This window comes from Erinaceus europaeus, chromosome 22, assembly GCF_950295315.1.
Source record: "Erinaceus europaeus chromosome 22, mEriEur2.1, whole genome shotgun sequence".
Taxonomy (NCBI): Eukaryota; Metazoa; Chordata; class Mammalia; order Eulipotyphla; family Erinaceidae; genus Erinaceus; species Erinaceus europaeus.
In genome coordinates, this window is record NC_080183.1 from 14,821,301 (window position 1) to 14,827,482 (window position 6,182).

Genomic DNA, 6,182 nt, shown 5'->3' on the forward strand with positions numbered 1-6,182 from the left:
GCTGGGGGGCGGGAGAAGCCCCGGGGTCGAAAAGCCACGCCTCTTCCCCGGCCTAAGCCAATCAGAGACGTGGAGCCTGGAGGCTGGAACGCCGGAAGCGGCGGGTGCCGGCGTCGGGGAGGCGAGACAAGAGGGGACGTGGGAGGTCCCGGGAGGATGGCGGGCGCGTTGCCATGGGAACAGCCCGGCGACGCCAGCAGGGGCTGGGAGGTGGCGGCAGTCTTCGCCCGCCGACAGGGTGTCGCGGGAGGGCTGGTGTCTCGGGGCCGGGACTGCGCTCCCTGCGGACGCCGGCGGGGCGAGTCGGCCGCGGGCCCCAGGGCCGAGCGCTTCACCTGCCTCCTGCGCACACAGCACCTTGCGGCGCGGACGGGCCGCCCTCCAGAAAGGGCCAGACGCAGACAGACAGGCAGACGACACCCAGCCACGGCCGTGCAGTTCAGCACCCGGTGGAAAACGCAGCTTGGAATGCAGAAGCTTCCTGACACCCGAAAACCGGCTTGGCACACACAGTAGGAAGCCTCCTGAGACCGCAGCTCGCTGCCCTTGTACGTCCTGCTCCGCCGCTGCGACGCGGCCCGCCTGTTGCCTGCTTTCTAGTGGCTGTTTAAAAAGACTTTCCCCGACAGATGTGGAGGAGTTTTTGCCGTGTTTGACTTTCTCAGAGACAGACAGAGCAGACAGGTGGAGGCGACGCCTGGAACTGGGATCCTTGCGCTTAGTACTGTGTGTGCTTAACCCGGTGCACCGGGACCGGAGCGCGCGCTCTCTCTCACCCCGACCTCTACCCCTGTCTATATCACTCTATCTCTATCCCTGTCTCTCTGTCTCTCTGTCTTAGCCAATGAAAAATGAAAATTCAAAAATGGCTCTCCAGAGCTGGGTTCATAATGCAGGCACCGCGTGCTCCAGTGATAACCCTCGAGGCAATAAGATAAAATAAAATAAATTAATAATAAAATAGTGGTTCTAGAGGTGGCGCAGTAGATAAAGCATTGGACTGGCAAGCATGAGGTCCTGAGTTCAATCCCCAGCAGCAGTACATTTGCCAAAGTGATGTCTGGTTCTTTCTCTCTCTCCTAGAATTTCTCATGAATAAATAAATAAAATCTTAAAATGATAATAAAATTTAAAAAGAAAGTAGATAGGGTTGGGGGGCATATTTTATACAGTAAATACCATTTCTCAAAAAAAAAAAATCAGTTCTCACCCCAAATCCTAAAGGTAACCTCCCACACTTTCTTTTAAATGTTCAAAAATTTTGTTCTCACACGTGACTTGGGATCACTATGTATGGCCAACGAAGGGCGTCCAATTTCAGTTTTCTTTTTCATCTCTGGAGATTTGTTTAATGTCACCGCTGCAAAATGCCAAGTTTGTGTTGGAGACCTCTATTTTGTTCCATTGCTCAGTTTGCCTTTCTCTAAATCCATATTACAGTCTATTCGCATTGACCTAGTTATAAAAATAATAATGCTTTTGCTGTCTGGTAAAAATCCTTTACTGTATTAGTTTATTTTATTTTTAATTTTTTTACTTATAAAAAATTAAAATATCAACAAGACCTTAGGATAAGAGGGGTACAATTCCACACAGTTCCCACCACCAGAGTTCTGTATCCCACCCCTTCCCCTGATAGCTTTCCTATTCTTCATCCTTCTGGGAGCATGGACCCAGGATCACTATGGGGAGCAGAAGGTGGGAGCTCTGGCTTCTGTAATTGCTTCTCCGCTGGACATGGGCGTTGGCAGGTGGATCCAGACCCCCAGCCTGTGTCTGTCTTTCCCTCGTGGGGCAGGGCTCTGGGGAGGTGGGGCTCCAGGACACATCAGTGGGGTTTTTTTTTTTTTTGCTTCCAGGGTTATCACTGGGGCTTGGTGCAGGCACCAGGAATCCACTGCTCCTGGAGGCCATTTTCTTCATTTTTATTGGATAGGACAGAGAAAAATTGAGAGAGGAGAGGGAAATATAGAGGGAAATTAGAAAGACAGACACCTGTAGAACTGCTTCACCACTTGTGAGTGACCGCTCACCCCCGCAGGTGGGGAGCTGGGGGCTGGAACCGGGATCCTTGTGGTGGTCCTTCTACTTTGTACTGTATGCTCTTAACCCACTGCACCACTGCTCAATCCCCTACTGTATTACTCTATTTAAGCTGAACTTGGGTAGTTTGGGTCTTTATTCTTTTCTTTTTAAATAAATACTTTTCCTTTCGGTCTTATTTGACAGGACAGAGAGAAATCAAGAGGGGAGGAGATAGGGAAAGAGACAGAGAGACACCTGCAGCTCTGCTTCACTTCATGGAGTTTCCTGCTGCAGGTGGGGACCAAGGGCTGAAACCCGGGCCCTTAATCATTGTAATGTGTGTGCTTAACCAGGTGCACCACTGCCCAGCCCCCAGTCTTTTCCTTTGATATGCATATATTAAAAATATCTTGTCTATTCTTTTCTAAAAACAATGGAATTTTTGACTGGAATGTTTTAAATCTCTAAATCAATTTTAGGGGAATTTATATGTTTATGATACTGAGTCTTCCTATCTATGAGCATAACGGTACCTCAATAAATGTATTTTTTGGGGGGTCAGTAAATTCCTTTTGCTACAATTGGTCTGAAAAGTTCTTTTTTTAAAATTTATTTTTCTGGGGCTGGGTGGTGGAGCACTGGGTTAGGTGTACATAGTACAAAGCACAAGAACCCACACAAGGATCCTGGTTCAAGTCTCCAGGCTCCCCATCTGTAGGGGATGGGGTCCCTTCACAAGTGGTGAAGCAGGTATCTCTCTTTCTTTTCTCCATCTCTGTCTTCCCCTCCTCTCTCAATTTCTTCCTGCCTTATCTAGTAGAAAGGGGGAAAAATGGCTTCCTGGAGCAGTGGATTCAGAGTGCCCATACCAAGCCCCAGAAGGTAACTCTGGAAGCAAAATGATAATAATAAAAATTTCTTTTTCTTATTTTCTGTAGAACAGAGATAAATTGAGGGGGAGAGATAAAGAGGGAGAGAAAGAGACAAATGCCTGCTGACCTGCTTCATCACCTGCAGACCTGCTCATCCCCCCTAAAGATGAGGGGTGGGGGCTTGAATCCAGGTCTGGTTGAAAAGTTCTTCACCACTCCTTCAACCCTGACTGATAAGCTAGCAGGATATAGTTCTATTGTAGTTTTTATATACCTGCCAGTCCTTTCTGACCTTTACTGTTTCTTCCTGCTGAGAAGTCAGCTGGTGGTCTAAGGTGGAAATTGCTCTGCAGGTGACCCTTTTGAATTTCTTCTCTTGCTGCCTTTAAAACTCTTTATCTTTGATGCTGTCATCTTAATTGTTATGTGTGTTTATTTTGTCTGGAACTTGTGGAGCTTCCTGAATCTGGTTATTTTGCCTCCTTCAATTTTGGGGCAAATTTTCAGATACTCTTAAGAATTCTGTCCCTTTCTTCTCCCCTGGCATTGATCTGATGTAGATGTTGTTCCTTTAGATACTGTCTCATAACTTTCATATTATTTTTACTTCCTTTTCTTTTTTTAAATTATTTTATTTATTTATTTAATTTTTTTAAACTTAAATTTTTTAAAATATTTATTTATTTTCCCTTTTCTTACCCTTGTTGTTTTTTTATTGTTGTAGTTATTGTTGCTCTTGATGTCATCATTGTTGGATAGGACAGAGAGAAATGGAGAGAGGAGGGGAAGACAGAGAGGGGCAGAGAAAGACAGACACCTGCAGACCTGCTTCACCGCCTGTGAAGCGACTCCCCTGCAGGTGGGCAGCCGGGGGCTCGAACCAGGATCATTATGCCAGTCCTTGCGCTTTGCGCCACGTGCGGTTAACCTGCTGTGCCGCCGCCTGACTCCCTTTTTTTTTTTTTTTTTAACCAGAGGACTGTTCAGCTCTGGCTGGTGGTGGTACAGGGGGTTGAACCTGGGACTTTGGAACTTCAGACATGAGAGTCTCTTTGCATAACCATTATGCTATCCACCCCCGCAACTTCCTCTTCTTCAATGCTCACCTCCTCTGACCTACCCAGCACCACTTTAACTTTGGCTTTTGTCTGCCCACTGATGTTTACCTCCACTGTGCTCTCCTCTTTGTTTTTATTTTACTACTGTTTTCCTTATCTCTCTGACTTCTTTCATAGTTCCTTTCATACTTTCTTGAACTCTGCTAAAGTTTTTTTTCTACTGATTTTCTCCTTTTGGGAGCAGTCTTAGGACCATAATTTTGATGTCCTCTTTATGGAATTTGCACAGCTCTGTTTTATGTTGAGTTTTCTTCAGTTGCTGTCTTGATCAAACAGACCATTATGTGTAATGTTCTATCAGAACCTGGACGAAGGGTCTGTATTTAAACCTTAGTGGTGACTTGAAGCTGAGCTGCTTCGTCTAGGTGGTTACATCTCTGAGCACACTCTGGACTGACTAGAAACAGGATCTACAGGCTGTGAGCCAGAAATCCACCCCCATGGTCTTTTACAAAGGAAACCATTTTTTTATTATTTTCCCTTTTGTTGCCCTTGTTGTTTTATTGTTGTTGTTGTTGATGTCATCGTTGTTGAATAGGACAGAGAGAAATGGAGAGAGGAGGGGAAAACAGGGAGAGGGAGAGAAAGACAGACACCTACAGACCTGCTTCACTGCCTGTGAAGCAACTCCCGTGCAGGTGGGGAGCCGGGGGCTCAAACTGGGATCCTTATGCTGCGCCTTGTGCTTCATGCCACGTGTACTTAACCCACTGCGCTACCGCCCGACCCCAAGAGCCCTTCTTCTATAGCAAGAGAGCTTTAGCTGGGCCCAAAGCCTCCCAGAATCGGGACTATAGCCCCCGTGTCCCCAGCAGCAGATGCTGCTCTGTGACTGTTCCTGCCAGCGGGACAGCCTGAAGCGTCAGCCTGAAAACCTTCCCCAGGAGTCGCTGGTTTGGGCCCTTCACCTCTCTCTCTCCCTGTCTCTTCTCCAGCTTAGATGGGGAGGACACAGGCCACTCAGCAGATGGGTCTGGGTGTCTTGAGGCCTCTGGGCCCCACGTGAGCTTTGAACAGCACAGACATCAGTCTTGTTGAAGCCCCTGTTGCTATCTCAGGCTTTCTGTCACTGGCAGTCATATCCAATCCCAACAAACAAAAAAATTTTCTGTTTTCATCTGTTCTGTACTTTCCAGAATGCCTGCAACGTGGACCCTGGTTACAGCAGGAAAAGCTGAAGGAAGGAAAAAGAAGGCAAGAAGAAAGCTTCCAGCAGGCCCGTTCTGTCAGGAGGAGTCGGGCGATGCTGACCGGATGTTCTGGACTCGCTGTAAGTCTCATTTTCAGCTCTCTGGCTGGCTGGCTGCACAGTTATCAGATCACGGCCTCTGAGTCAGTGTGGAGAAGACATTGACCATGATGAGAACTCTTGAGTGGAGAGAGGGAGACAGACCAAAATATTTGTGTCTTTCTCTTTTGGCTCTAAGGCCATCAGGTCACTTCCTTTTCCTGAATGACATTGACTCAACACTTGGGCATGTGAATACGCTACTGTTTTTATCTCCCCTGATTGTTTTGGTGCGTAAGTCATGTCTCCACGCAACCTGAGAACAAGCGCTATTGTCACTGACACCTGTTGTTTTTGTCTGGCCTACACCCCCCCCTTATCTTTGGGAGTGCCCCCCACCCCTTGTGTCATTTAGGTGGGGCTGTCAATCTTGGAGCCTCCTGGTACCCTGGCAGCCCCAGATGTCAGGAATAGGACCGCTCCCAGGCCTGTCTGTCATGCCACCTCCCCACTGATAAGTAAAACCTTTCTGCCTGCCCCACATTTGGCTCTGTGGATCAGCCAGCCAGAGAGAGGGAAGGTCGGCTTGGGGCTATCAGATTCTCCAAGTGGTGGAGGAGGTCAGGCCGCTGTCCAGCTAAGCAGAAGCAGGTTCTAGAGAGAGAAAGAAAGAGCAAGGGAGCTGGTAAGTGTGGGAACCACCATCCGGCCTGCTGGGAGGAGAGCAGTCCTGCCACCGGCAACTTCCTCCTTGTCTATGCTGACTTGCCAGAATCTTTTTTATTTTTTATTTTTTTATTTATTGGATCGAGACAGAGAGAAATTGAGAGGGAGAGGGAGAGACAAATAGACACCTGCAGCCCTGCTCCACCACTCGTGAGCTTCTCCCTGCAGGGATTTGAATCTGGGTCCTTGCGCACTGCAATATGTGCGCTGAAT

At 47.8% G+C, this 6,182-nt stretch overlaps 1 long non-coding RNA gene across 1 annotated transcript; it reads left to right on the plus strand.

Annotated features, from left to right (window-relative positions):
• The first annotated feature begins 5 nt into the window (after positions 1–5).
• Positions 6–5,585, plus strand: LOC132535451 (uncharacterized). Its single transcript, XR_009547260.1, has 2 exons — positions 6–548; positions 5,152–5,585. It is a non-coding gene; the product is annotated as an uncharacterized LOC132535451 (long non-coding RNA).
• Positions 5,586–6,182: the final 597 nt, after the last annotated feature.